Source organism: Rutidosis leptorrhynchoides, chromosome 7, assembly GCF_046630445.1.
Source record: "Rutidosis leptorrhynchoides isolate AG116_Rl617_1_P2 chromosome 7, CSIRO_AGI_Rlap_v1, whole genome shotgun sequence".
Taxonomy (NCBI): domain Eukaryota; kingdom Viridiplantae; phylum Streptophyta; class Magnoliopsida; order Asterales; family Asteraceae; genus Rutidosis; species Rutidosis leptorrhynchoides.
The window spans coordinates 368,354,142-368,369,959 of NC_092339.1; the positions used below are offsets into that span (position 1 = coordinate 368,354,142).

The following is a 15,818-nucleotide window of genomic DNA, read 5'->3' on the forward strand; positions in this document are numbered from 1 at the left end:
TATTATAAACCGTCGGCAAGCAAAGAAACAAAGTCTTGTGAGCTGGAAAAAGGGGCCATGCGATCGCATTGCTTGGAAGGCAAAAACCCATGCGATCGCATGGCAGTAGGTTACAGCCCACACTCCTATAAATTCGCGGTTTTTGCTCATCATATATCCATCCATCTCTCTATCTATATACGTAAATATATATATATATATTATAATTTTAATTTTAAATTCTAATAATAAGGGTATGTTAGCGAATGTTGTAAGGGTATAAGTCAAAATTCTGTCCGTGTAATGCTACGCTATTTTTAATCACTGTAAGTTATGGTTAATGTTATTTTTAAATTAATGTCTCGTAGCTAAGTTATTATTATGTTTATTTAATGCCGAAGTAATCATGATGTTGGGCTAAATATTAAAATTGGGTAATTGGGCTTTGTACCATAATTGAGGTTTGGATAAAAGAACGACACTTGTGAAAATTAGACTATGGGCTATTAATGGGCTTTATATTAACTAAATGATACCTTGTTAATTTAATATATAAACTTATAATTTGACGTATTTATATATAACCACATACGCTTGACTGGGTACGGTGGGCGGGATATCTATAAATAACAATAATTGTTCATTTTACCGGACACGAAACTGGATTAATAGTTAATAGACTTGTTGAAACAGGGGTGGATTACATTCAAGGGTAATTGGTGTAATTGTTAACAAAGTAGTAAAACCTTGGTTTACACGCAGTCGATAACCTGGTGTATTCATTAAACAAAGTATTAAAACCTTGTTACAATTCGAATCCCCAATTAGTTGGAATATTTGACTTCGGGAATAAGAATAATTTGACGAAGACTTCCGCATTTTATGATTATTACTGATGGACTATTATGGACAAATCCGTATGGACATATCGAATAATCCAAGATAAAAGACAATTAACCCATGGGAATAAACTAAAAACAACACGTCAAACATCATGATTATGGAAGTTTAAATAAGAATAATTCCTTTATTTCATATTTAATTTCCTTTATTTTATATTTAATTGCACTTTTAATTATCGCACTTTTATTTATTGTCATTGTATTTAATTGCACTTTTAATTATCGTACTCTTTAATTATCGCAATTTTATTTTATCACACTTTTATTTATCGCAATTTCATTATCGTTATTTACTTTATGCTTAAAATTAAGTTATATTTATTTTTAATATTTTACATTAGGTTTTAACTGCGACTAAAGTTTTAAAATCGACAAACCGGTCATTAAACGGTAAAAACCCCCTTTTATAATAATAATACTACTTATATATATTTTTGTATTTTTACAAATATAGTTTTTAAAAATATAGCGTTAAGCTTGTTTAAAAGATTCCCTGTGGAACGGACCGGACTTACTAAAAACTACACTACTATACGATTAGGTACACTGCCTATAAATGTTGTAGCAAGGTTTAGGTATATCCATTCTATAAATAAATAAATATCTTGTGTAAAATTGTATCGTATTTAATAGTTTTTCCTAATAAATATATAACTATTTCCTAGTACGCCTCGCACACATCAAGTATTTTTGGCGCTGCTGCCGGGGATTTTCTTGCTTAAACGCCGGAAGCGCAACGCTATATAAAAAAAAGATTTTTATTAATTTTTAAGTTTCCGTTTATAAAAATACGTTTTTATACAAATATATATAAAGAAAAACAAAATTTAAGTATTTTTAAGAGTTTGTTAAACATATAAGTTTTATAAAGTTTCTTTATTTTTATTTTAGTTTAAAAAAATATATGTTTTATTTAAATATTTTGTATAAATATAAAACAGAAAATTAAAACAGAAACCCTAGCTCATGCGATCACATGAGCCCGAAGGCAAATTTTCATGCGATCGCATGAGGGTACCTGACACGCCAGATTTGACCTAAAAACAGCAATCATTATGTAATTATTATTATTATTATTATTATTATTTAATTAAACCCTAATTAGGTTTTAAGTTATTTAATTATTTAGTTTAGTTTTAATTAATTTGTTTTATTTTTAGTTTTAATTAGTTTTAATATATAAAATTAATAGTTTTATAAAATAAATAATATAAAAATAATATTTTTATAAAAATTGTACTTTTTACAATTTTAAGTATATTTTTATATTTTGTATCTTTTTATTCGTTTTAGCGTAATATTTGTATTTTTTTCGTTCGTATTTAGTTTTAATTCATAGTTTTTGCCATAGTTATTTTAATTTCTATATTTTTAGGCTTTGCCGTAAAATCCCTTAAGTGCTTTTTCTTTAGACTAAGATTTAGGTGCTTTAGAATTTTGCGACGCCGTTTTATATATTTTAGTACCTTTTTAAGTTATTGCCATTTGGGATATAGTATTTCTCTAAGCTTTAATATTTTTAGACGCAACTTTTAATTCTTAGTTTTTAGTTCCTTTTTAAGTTTCGATGCGCTACTTTCTTATTTTTATTTTTCGACGCCTATTATTTTTCGACATTTTTCGACGCGCTCTTTTTCTTTCTTATTTTTCGCCGCTCTAGTTTTTAGGACTTAGTTTTTTTCTATTTCTTCTCTAAATTTCTTTAAATTTCAACGAAAAATTATTTTAAGTGGTTAAATTAATAGACATCCAAATTTTCTGCTTCGTAGTAATAGTTGGATTTGTTAGTGGCTGAGTTGTGAGCTTCCGATTTAAAGGGTTCTGGCTCCCTGCTGCACCTATTGGCTATTCGAAACGTGGGCAAAAGCAGAAAAGTCTATTAATTTGATAACTTTAATAATTTTTATCTTTTATAACTAATAGGATATTCAGTGAATGCACCGAGCAAAACATTCGCCACCTTTTGTACGTTCACCACCTGTAACTCGATCAAGACATCCAGCAAATATTGTCGCCGTTGATTTTTCTTTAGAATCGTCATCTAGTCGACCAAGTACTCCAATTCAAATTTTCGATAATCCATTTTTTGAACCCGACATCACAATTGAGAATTCGGAGAATATTCAGGGACAATTCCGAGATCCGGAACCACCAATCATTCAAACGGAGATTGTTGAGGAACCAACCATTAAATCAGAATCCTCTAGTGATTCAGATTCAACAAATTCAATCATGGAAAATCCGGAACCTCTAAGTATGGAAGACGGAATGCGAGCTAAACGCACTGGCCAAGGTTACGCAATTACTCAACCAGACATTAATGCGCCAGATTATGAAATCAAAGGACAAATCCTACATATGGTAACTAATCAATGCCAATTTAGTGGTGCGCCGAAGGAAGATCCAAATGAACATCTTCGTACTTTTAATAGGATCTGTACTTTATTTAAAATTCGAGAAGTAGAGGATGAACAGATATATCTCATGTTATTTCCCTGGACTTTAAAGGGAGAAGCCAAAGATTGGTTGGAATCGTTACCTGAAGGGGCGATTGATACATGGGACGTTTTAGTTGAAAAATTTCTTAAACAATTCTTTTCGGCATCTAAAGCTGTAAGACTTCAAGGAGAGATAGTTACGTTCACACAGAAGCCAAATGAAACTTTTTATGAGGCGTGGACAAGATTTAGAAAGTTATTAAGAGGATGTCCGCAACATGGTTTAGACACTTGTCAAATAGTACAAATATTCTACCAAGGATGCGACATCACTACAAGAAAAGACATAGACATAGCAGCTAGTGGTTCCATTATGAAGAAAACAGCAACTGACGCTTACAAAATTATTGATAATACTGCTTCCCACTCACATGAGTGGCACCAAGAAAAAGATATCGTTAGATCATCTAAAGCAGCTAGAGCCGATTCTAGCCATGACTTAGATTCCATTTCCGCAAAGATAGATGCTGTCGAGAGACGAATGGAAAAGATGACTAAAGATATCCACTCAATAAGAATTAGTTGTGAGCAGTGTGGAGGACCACATTTGACAAAAGATTGTCTCAGTATTGAACTAACAATGGAACAAAGAGAGAATGTTTCATACATAAACCAAAGGCCTGGAAATAATTATCAGAATAATTATCAACCGCCAAGACCGATCTACAATCAAAATCAGAATTATAAGCTGGTTTATGAGCTTTCAACACAGAAATGAGTTGTGATTTCTCATTTTCAGTAAGAGAAGACGATATTATTACAGGTAATTCAGATTCACCATGTAAATAAGCGTATTCCAAATGGTTTGGAAGTGGCTTTAACTCTAATTTCGGAGGTTCTTCTATCGATGATTTATATCGATATCTGTCTTCTTCTTTTAGCATTTGAATTTCTTCTGTTGTTGGTTCATATCCATTAGCTATTAGTGTAGCTAACATTTCAGCTTCATCAATTGGTTCATTACCTTCTCCTAAAGAACATTCTCCTGTTCCTTGTAATTCTGGAAATTCTTCTAATAATTCTGCATGTGCATCTATAGTTTGAATATAATAACATGTATCATCTGCAGATTGTGGTTGTTGCATTGCTCTATCAACTGAAAAGGTAACACTCTCATCCTCTATACTTAGGGTCAATTTCTTACCGAACACGTCTATCATTGCTTTAGCCGTGTTTAAGAATGGTCTTCCTAATATGAGAGGAACTTGAGAATCTTCTTCCATGTCCAAAACAACAAAATCTACTGGAAATACTAAAGTACCAACTTTAACTAGCATGTTCTCCATTATCCCTCTAGGATATTTTATTGATCTATCGGCTAGTTGTATGCTTATTCTTGTTGGTTTCAATTCTCCAAGGTCTAGTTTAGCGTATAGTGAATACGGCATTAGATTTATACTAGCACCTAAGTCTGCCAATGCTTCTATTGAACTAAGACTACCCAGAAAACATGGAATTGTGAAACTTCCTGGATCAGATAGTTTTTCTGGTATCTTATTCAACAGCACTGCTGAACAATTAGCATTCATAGTAACAGCCGAAAGTTCTTCCATTTTCTTTCTATTTGAGATTAGATCTTTCAAGAATTTAGCATATCTTGGCATTCCTGAAATCACATCAATGAAAGGAAGATTTACATTTATCTGTTTAAACATATCCAAGAATTTGGATTGCTCGGCTTCAAGTTTTTCTTTCTTCATTTTACTCGGATAAGGAAGTGGTGGTTGGTATGGTTTAACATAAGGTTTATCCTTAACTGTGTTATCTTCATTAATCTTTTCAACTACCGGTTCTTTTTCCTTATCTTGATCAGGTTGTGGTTCTTGTGGAGTAGGAATAGTTTCATCAGAAGTTACAGGTATTTCAGGTGGTTTAAGTGTTGTACCACTTCTTGTGATAATAGCTTTAGCTGTTTCATTTCGGGGGTTAGCATTTGTATCACTAGGTAGACTTCCCGGTTTTCTTTCACCTATTAACCTTGCTAGGTTACTCACTTCTTGTTCCAGATTTTGAATAGAAGCTTGTTGATTTCTAAATGCTTGAGCATTTTGTTCATTAGTTTGTTTCTGAGATGTGAAAAACTGCGTTTGAGTTTCAACTAGCTTCGTCATCATATCTTCTAAATTCGGCTTTTTATCATCGGTTTGTTGTGGTGGTTTGTTTTGAAAATTAGGTCTTTGCTGATTATAAGTATTATTGGATACTTGTTGATTGCTAGGACCTTGTTGGTTGTTGTATGGAATATTTCTGTTATAATTCTGGTTTTAATTGTAAATCGGTCTTGGCGGTTGATAATTATTCTGATAATTATTTCCAGGCCTTTGGTTTATGTATGAATAATTCTCTCTTTGTTCCATTGTTAATTCAATACTGAGACAATCTTTTGTCAAATGTGTTCCTCCACACTGCTCACAACTAATTCGTATTGAGTGAATATCTTTAGTCATCTTTTCCATTCGTCTCTCCACAGCATCTATCTTTGCGGAAATGGAATCTAAGTCATGGCTAGAATCGGCTCTAGCTGCTTTAGATGATCTAATGATATCTTTTTCTTGGTGCCACTCATGTGAGTGGGAAGCAGTGTTATCAATAATTTTGTAAGCATCAGTTTCGGTTTTCTTCATAATAGAACCACCAGCTGCTATATCTATGTCTTTCCTTGTAGTGATGTCGCATCCGTGGTAGAATATTTGTACTATTTGACAGGTGTCTAAATCATGTTGCGGACATCCTCTTAACAACTTTCCATATCTAGTCCACGCCTCATATAGAGTTTCATTTGGCTTCTGTGTGAACGTAACAATTTCTGCTTGAAGTCTTACGGCTTTAGATGCAGGAAAGAATTGTTTAAGAAATTTGTCAACTAAAACATCCCATGTATCAATCGCCCCTTCAGGTAACGATTCCAACCAATCTTTGGCTTCTCCCTTTAAAGTCCAGGGAAATAACATGAGATATATCTGTTCATCCTCTACTTCTCGGATTTTAAATAGTGTGCAGATCCTATTAAAGGTACATAGATGTTCATTTGGATCTTCCTTCGGCGCACCACTAAATTGGCATTGATTAGTCACCATGTGTAAAATTTGTCCTTTGATTTCATAATCTGGCGCATTAATGTCTGGATGAGTAATTGCGTGACCTTGGCCAGTGCGTTTAGCTCTCATTCGGTCTTCCATACTTAAACGTTCCAGATTCTCCATAATTGAATTTGTTGAATCGGTATCATTAGATGATTCTGTTTTAATGGTTCGTTCCTCAACAATCTCTGTTTGAATGATTGGTGGCTCCGGAGGAAGGTTTAGTGGTTTAGGATCTACGAACCGTTCCTGAATATTCTCCGGATTCTCAATTGTGAGGTTGGGTTCAAAAAATGGATTATCGGAAATTTGAACTGAAGTACTTGGTCAACTGGATGACGATTCTAAAGAAAAATCAACGGCGGTTATATTTGCTAAATGTCTTGATCTAGTTACAGGTGGTGAACGTACAAAAGGTGATGAACGTCTTGCTCGGTGCATTCACTGAATATCCTATTAGTTTTTTAAAAAGAAAGAAAAATTATAATAAGTTATCCAATCAATAGACTTTTCTGATTTTGCCCACGTTTCGAATAGCCAAAAGATGCAGCAGAGGGGCAGGATTCGTTTGGTCTCAATATAATTGAGGACTGTTTAGCTCCAATAACCCGGTCCACGTACAAATCCAACTATTACTACGAACCAGAAAATTTTGATGTCTATTAATTTAACCACTTAAAATAAATTTTCGTAATTTTAAGAAATTTAGATAAGAAGTAGAAAAAATTCTAAGTCCTAAAAACTAGAATGGCGAGAAATAAGAGAGAAAAAGAGTTCGTCGCAAAAGGTCGAAAAAGAAAAAATGGTTGAAAAATAAAAGGTGACGGAAAAATAAAAGAAACTTATAAAAACTTAAAAATACTTGACTAACCTAACCTTATTACTACAACTAACTTAAAATTATAATCGCAAATTGAAATTACTAATTGGAATGATACTTGATACATAGTAAAAAGGTGTCTAAAAATTATTAAAGCTTACAGGAAAAACTAAATCCCAAATGGAAATAATTTAAAAAGAAACTAAAACTTAAAAAGGCGTCGCAAAATTCTAAAGCACCTAAATCTTAGTCTAAAGAAAAAGCACTTAAGGAATTCTACGGCAAAGCCTAAAAATATATGAGTAAAAATGACTATGGCAAAAACTAAGTTTAAAATTAAATATGAGCTAAAAAATACAAATATTACGCTACAATGATTAAAAAGGGACAAAATATAAAAATATATAAAAAGTTGTAAAAAGTACAATTTTTATAAAAATATTATTTTTATATTATTTATTTAATAAAACTACTAATTTAACAATTTAATTAAAACTAATTAATACTAAATACATAAATTAAATAAAAAGTAAAAGTAAAAATAAAACTAATAATAATAATAATAATAATTAGGGTTAAATAATAATAATAATTAATTAAAACCCGTAATTAATGCTGAATTAGGGCTTCTGTCCGCGTGTCAGAAAGTCTCCGCGACTTGCGGTATATAATGCTTCAAACCCCGCGAGTCGCGGGGTTCAGAAATTCAGTTGACAGATTTAAATATTCGACGCGTTTTTTTCTTTATTTTTTTTTTATTTTCTGTTTTCTGTTTTTTTTCTATATATAAAAGATATTTAATAAAACTTATATTTTTATAAATTAAAATAAAAATAAAGAAACTTATAAAACTTAAATATTTAACAAAATCTTAAAAATACTTATATTTTTGTTTTTCTTTTTATATTTTTGAATAATTAAAACGTATTTTTACAAAAACGAATTTTTAATAAAAGTAAACTAAAAATCTTTTTTTTTTTTTTATATTAGCGTTGCGCTTCCGGCGTTTAAGAGAGTTCCCCGGCAGCGGCGCCAAAAATACTTGATGTTCAGCGGGGTGTATATAAAATAGTTTATTAATTTTAGCAGAAAACACTATTAAATACGATACAATTTTACACAAGATATTTATTTATTTATAGAATGGATATACTTAAACCTTGCTACAACACTTATAGGCAGTGTACCTAATCGTACAGTAGTGTAGTTTTTAGTAAGTCCGGTTCGTTCCACAGGGAAATCTTTAAACAAAGCTCAACGCTATATTAGTTTACTTTTATAAAAATACAAATATATATATATAAGTAATATTATTATTATAAAGGGGGGTTTTTACCGTTTAATGACCGGTTTGTCGATTTTAAGACTTTAGTCGCAGTTAAAACCTAATGTAAAATATAAAATAAATACAAGACTTAAATTAAAGCGTAAAGTAAATAACGATAATGAAATTGCGAATAATAAAAGTGCGATAAAATAAAATTGCGATAATTAAAAAGTACGATAATTAAAAGTGCGATTAAATAACAATAAATAAAAGTGCGATAATTAGAAGTGCAATTAAATATAAAATAAAGGAAATTAAATATGAAATAAAAGAATTATGCTTATTTAAACTTCCGTAATCATGATGTTTGACGTGTTGATTTTAGTTTTATGCCCATGGGTTAATTGTCCTTTGTCCTGGATTATTTAATATGTCCGTCTGGTTTTTGTCCATAACAGTCCATCAGTCATAAATATAAAGTGCGAGTGTCCTCGTCAAATTATTATTATACCCGAAGTTAAATATTCCAACTAATTGGGGATTCGAATTGTAACAAGGTTTTAATACTTTGTTTAATGAATACACCAGGTTATCGACTGCGTGTAAACCAAGGTTTTACTACTTTGTTAACAATTACACCAATTACCCTTGAATGTAATTTCACCCCTGTTTTAATTATTCTAGTGGCTATTAATCCATTCCCGTATCCGGTTAAATGAACGATTATTCGTACATATAAATACCCCGCCCATCGTGTCCGATTGAGTGTATATGGTAATTTATAGGGACGCCCAATTGTAAATCTTTATATTAACATTAACAAACTTTCATTTAGTTAAACAAATATAAAGCCCATTAATAGCCCATAGTCTAATTTCCATAAGTGTCGTTCTTTTGTCCAAACCCCAATTATGGTACAAAGCCCAATTACCCAATTTTAGTAATTAGCCCAACATCATGATTACTTCGTTTTAAATAAGCATAATAATAACTTAGCTACGAGACATTAATATAAAAAGGTTGAACATAACTTACAATGATTAAAAATAGCGTAGCGTTACACGGACAGAATTTCGACTTACACCCTTACAATTTTCGCTAACATACCCTTATTATTAGAATTATAATTAAAATTAAAATTAAAATATAAATTATATATATATATTTTACGTATATATGAGAGAAGAGAGAAATAGAATATGAAAAATGATCAGAATTCGGTTTGCTTTATAGCCAGAGTTGATTTTTGGGGCTCCGCGACTCGCGGTGAAAACCTCTTCAAACTCCGCGAGTCGCGGAGAATGTATTTACAGCTCACACCCTTGGAGTCTTTCTCTGCCGACGGTTTATAATATATATATATAATATATATATAATTAATATAATTAATTATATATTATATTATATTTATATACATAGTTAACTTGTAATTTTTAGTCCGTTGCGTCGAGCGTTAAGAGTTGACTCTGGTCCCGGTTCCGGATTTTCGAACGTCCTTGCGTACAATTTTATATTTTGTACTTTGCGTTTTGAATCTTGTACTCTTGTAATTTCGAGACGTTTCTTATCAATAATTGGAACCTTTTTGATTGACTTTTGTACTTTTGAGCTTTTTGGTCGTTTGCGTCTTCAATTTCGTCGAATCTGTCTTTTGTCTTCACCTTTTATTATTTAAATGAATATCACTTGTAAATAGAACAAATGCAACTAAAAGCTTGTCTTTCTTGAGGAATAATGCTATGAAATATATGTTCGTTTTTAGCATTATCAAATATTCCCACACTTGAGCGTTGCTTGTCCTAAAGCAATATTGTCTTGAAATACTAGAATCACTTCTTTATTCTTCACACTTTGTACATCAGTGATTTCTATACGGCGGTATAAACAATGGTAGTAACGATATGGTTTACAGTCCTCATGACTATAAAAATTTAGATCCATTAAGGAAATTGGATCTTTATGAAAACATTTGATCTTTTGAAAATTAAATCTAGTTTTTACCCTAGATAAGTTTTCCGGGATAACCCTTTACCGGTGTTTGCAAAATATTTTTGTGGGTTTGGTGGGTTTCAGATTTGAAAATTTTAGCTCAAAACTTGCGGTTTTGTGTCACCCACTTGCTAACCTTGTATTTGGAAAGCAACACGTCCAGTTTACTTGTCCCGTATATTACCTTTCGGCAAACTACCGTCCGGTTGTAAAGGAAAGCGTTGAACAAGCAACTGTTAAGGCAATGTCCCGTGACATGCTTTTGATTATGGTCTATAACGTGTCGGACGCAATTACTATCCTTGGTAGGAGCAATAGTAAAGCTCACCCTTATAATTTTTCGGTCTGGCACAAGGTCCTGTCTTTGATCACTATGCAACCACCGTTCTTACGGTTGACACCCGTTTTAGTTCAGGTGACCTAATGAATTCCAGGTGAATTCCTAGGATTTTACGTTCAATGGTAATGAACGCATTGAAAATAGGGTTTTCAGAAAACAAATCGGTTTGTAATTTTGATCAAAATATTTTCTCGTTCAAGCTCGAGTTTAGATATCATTGAATTCCATGAGTTTGAATTCTCAATCTTTAAGGTCAATCTCTAGGATTGAGTAATATCAGTCTTAAAAGCTGATTTTTAATCTTTAAAGAGATTATCCTTTCTGGGGATCTGATTCATTAGTCTTATCCAGCTAATTTGCATGGTGCCCCCCATTGTACGAGATAAATCCTTCTCATGGTTAGGATAAATCTGACCACTTGGCGACCCTGTTTAATGCTGAGGTCCGTGGATTTCCTGCTGATTTTAGTGATGACTTTTCTAGATTTTTCGTCAACCTACAGCTGGTCTGGACGACAACTTCATGACCTAAATCAAGAAGCGCGTGTCTTTTTCGGAAGACTTTACTTCCTTTTAATGATGGAATTGATTCATCGTGTAGATCCATCTCTTCTTTTCTTTCATCGGGTAAAACAGTTTAGTTTAGTTCAAAGCAAAAGTATTTTCAGTTATTTGTTACAGATATATGTGACATATGTTTAAGATAACTTGGTAAATTTTCCCACACTTGGCTTTTATTTTCCTTTTTATCGTCCTCTATTCCATTTTAAATGAATTTTGACATTTTAGTTTGTTTCTTAATTTATGTCTTTTCCGAGGTAACAATAATTTCGGTGTTAAAACCTAGTTTTATCGTTCATAAATATGTATAAACATGATTTGAATTCATTTAATTGAAAATTTTGAAAAATTTTACTAGAATTGGGTAGTCAGTATATAAGACTAGGGCTGTTCTTTTTTATCAGAGAGCACTAGATTCTAATACAACTACTGCTTTACTAGTATTTTTAATGGTAACCAAGTGTATAAAGTAAAAAATTTTAAAATCCGAAAGAATTTAACCCCTTCCCACACTTAAGATCTTGCAATGCCCTCATTTGCAAGAAATCAGTAACAATTTAAATTATTGAAGGTGATTTGTGTGAAAATGATTAAATTTTACCAAAGTTTCCAAATATATTGGCATTTGTCTCCTGAATGATAAATGGTGCACATCATTTGTTCATTCCGTCTTGTTGTTATTTCACATATATTTTGCATCTTGTCGTCAAAATTACTTGCTTTTGCTGAACTTAATGCCAGTCTTTGAAAATGCGTTGTTTTACCCTGTTGTGTACATAAGATAAACTTGCAAACATATATACATATTTTTGAAGTTTGGTACATTACCCCACATTCAAAAATTATTAAAATCTAAGAATAAAAGTTAGATAATTATAAAAATGATTACAATATTAACAAAAGTATTAAACGTATCAATAATTACAAATTACAAAATAATAAAAAATAATAAGTAAACTAAGGATGATATTGGTACCAATAGGGGTTCCAGGCATAACCATAAGTGCTATAGAATGCTTCGGCAGGGTCATACGTAGGATATGGTGGCTGCATCTCTATAGACCAAGGAGGGAAGATGGGTTTCGGTGTAGGAATATAGTTTCTACCTATATGTTGGCAATGAGCTATGATCTGGTTCTGATGAACTTGCCAATCTTCAAATGCTCTCTGTCTAGCATTTTCGTATTCCTGAGAAGCTATAAACCTATGCATTTCTTGCATCTCATTCCCCCCTCCTACATTACCTTGTTGCTGGTTTCTCTCCACCTGTGGATGTCTACCATGGTATCGTACTGCGGCGTTATTTCGCCTCTTCAAAACTTTCGCACCATGGTATACATTTAAACCTATAGTATCGCGGGGTTCCGGCTCTTCTAGTAATAATCCCCCCTGACTTATATCCACACCGAGATATTCACCAATCAAAGTAATAAAAATACCACCTCCTATTATGCTATGCGGTCACATCCCCCGAACCATAGCTGATAAATAATAACCCACACAATATGGTATACTTACAGCGCTTTGTGGGTCTCGAATACACATATGGTAAAACAAATCCTGTTCATTTACTTTTTCCTTGTTTTTACCCCTTTGTGTAATCGAATTAGCTAAAAACCTATGTATCACTCTTAATTCGGCTCTATCTATATCCAAATAAGAGTAATTTCCCCCTTTGAAACGGTGATGGCTTGTCATTTGACTCCACACACCGTGTGTATCAAAATTCTCATCTATCTTTCTACCGTTTAGTATCAATCCTCTACAATCGGCAGACGCTAACTCCTCAGGCGTATATATACGTAAAGCCTGAGCCATGTCTAGTAAAGACATGTGGCGCATCGAACCGCCTAACAAAAATCTAATAAAAGAACGATCGGTTAAACTAGCTACCCGATCATTCAACTCTATACTACATAACAATTCTTCACACCATACTTTATATACAGGTCTACGTATGGTGAATAAACATATCCAGTCATTAAAAGAAGAATTACCATACCTCTGTACAAGTAATTCCCTAATTGGCCCGGCCAATTCTACAGCTTCTAAGGGTCCCCATTCTATGACCCTTGGTACCTCAACAACCTTGGAATGAAGAGTATGCAAACCCCGTTGATATTTTGGATAATCTATCCAAAGTCTGTCAAATCTCAGGTTCGGGTGCAACTCTTCCAAGTGCATATCAGAAAAGGTCATGACTGGATGAGGTATATCCTGCTTGTAGTAGTTATCCACCTCCTGTTGTTCCAAATTCTCAGCAGGAGCATTGCGGGCTTGGGATGAAGATTCACCCCTTTCATTCTGCAAAACACATCAAACACAATTTTTGTGCATCCAAATATGCATTAGTGTCAGCAAAATCATCAATCAAAATAATTACAATGACATTATCAATTTATATCAAACTTAAGCTCATTTTCACATTTTTATCAAATCTACACTTTTTCAAATAAGCATATACGAAAATGTTCGCCAAGTTCATAAGCATTCAACTCAAATAACATGTCAAAATAATCATTACTAGCAATTAAATAAGTCTCAAATGGCATTATCTTTCAAAAATCAAGTTCATGAATTTTAGACTTGAAAAAGTCCACTTTAATTCTCAAAATCATGTTTAGGCTCAAAGTTTGGATCATTTAACTACCTAGACATGTTACACTACTTAATTTAGCAACAATTCATGACAAGAATCGGCCATAACCTGTTTATATCAAAAAGCCCCAAATTTGCTCAAGAACACAAACCCTAGATTATTCAAAATTTGAAGTTTAAGGCTTCTAATCATGTTAAACAGCATCAATCTAGGTTATACAAGCATAATACATAAACAATTTAAGCTTAATTACACTAAAAAGCATCAAAATCAAATTGGGAAAAAAATAGCTCAAGAACATCAAATTTCGGATTAAATGGTGTTTAGGTGTAGAAATTTACCGTTTTTCTTGAGTAATTCTTAGATAGCATCCTTCTCAACATGATTTTAGCAAAAAATTTGGTGATTAACGGTTAAAAATTGGGATTTTTGGGGTGTTTTTGGGTGGTTTTTCGTGGGTTTTTCGCAGCTATTTTTCTGTTTTGGGGTTGTGTGGTGCACTGATCGTTCAGCTCTTTTTATTTTTTTTCTGATTTTCGGTCCCTCCGCGAGTCGCGGCAAAATACACTTCAAACTCCGCGACTCGCGGAGTTTTTTTTTTTTTTTTTTTTTTTTTTTATAATCATTAACTTTTGAAAACAATTAAGAAATTAATTTTAAAATTTTGTTTCCCTTGTTATTTAGGACGAGGTCGTTTCGGATCGATGTCCTAGTCCGTCCTTCGACAAAATTTTAAAATTTGTCTTTTTGTAGCGATTGTTTTAAAAGCTAAGATTTTTGGGTTTTTTCAATGTTTTTGGCATACTCTAATTTAATAAGATTAAAAATAATGATAATAAAAGTTCTCGTCCCTCCCTCGGGTAAAGCAATTTCGGTTCAAAGACCTAGTCTTCAACTTACGACGAATTTTAAAAATCATATTCTTAACTTAATGAGATAAAGTAAATTTTTGTTTTTAAATTCACACAACTTAAATATAAAATTCAAAATTAATATTAAAAATTCACACCAAACTTAAAATTTAAAATGCATAAAATTAAAAATTCATATTTTAAAAATTAAAAGTTCACACCAAACTTAATTTAAAAATTCACATTATAAATTCACACCAAACTTATATTAATTTTTCAAATATTTACAATTTTAAATATATTGTTTTTACAAAGTTTACAATATTAATTTAAGATTTAAATATTAATTTTAAAAATATGGTAAAAATAAAATTAAAAATCTTTTTGTCTTTTTATCCCACTTTAATCAATCAAATATTATCAAAAATATGCGCCCCACTTTTCGGTAAAGTAATTTCGGTTCCAAGACCTAATTTAACTCATGACGAATTTTTGAAATATTTTGGGTTGATTGATTAAAGATATTTATACCTTAAGAATAAACGTTAAATTTCGCAGTGATGTAATAAATTTTTGAATGATATCAATAATTTCGGTCGCCAAACCTAATTTTATTCAATACCAATTTAATACTTTTTAGCGAACAAATTAGCGTTTATTATCAAAAGGTTAAAAATAAAAATAAAAATAAAAACTGTACAGACATACCTGTGAAATAGATTTCTTAGTTATATGATCTATCCCATTCATAAGATAGTCGGTTTAATTGGTTTTCCATGGCTACATAGGCGTAACCTCGAGCATTCAGTGTCTTTTCTTCTAAACATATGAACGGTCCGTCTCTGCATAAAGTAACAAATTCGGTATTTGAATAGGTTTGATTATTGGAACATTTACCTCCATGTGACCATTTTCCGCATTTGTGACATCGTT

General features: G+C 31.9%; 1 non-coding gene across 1 annotated transcript; it reads right to left on the reverse strand.

Moving 5' to 3' along the window:
- Positions 1 to 3,497: 3,497 nt before the first annotated feature.
- Positions 3,498 to 3,604, reverse strand: LOC139860888 (small nucleolar RNA R71). The gene has a single exon (XR_011763512.1). It is a non-coding gene; the product is annotated as a small nucleolar RNA R71 (small nucleolar RNA).
- Positions 3,605 to 15,818: the final 12,214 nt, after the last annotated feature.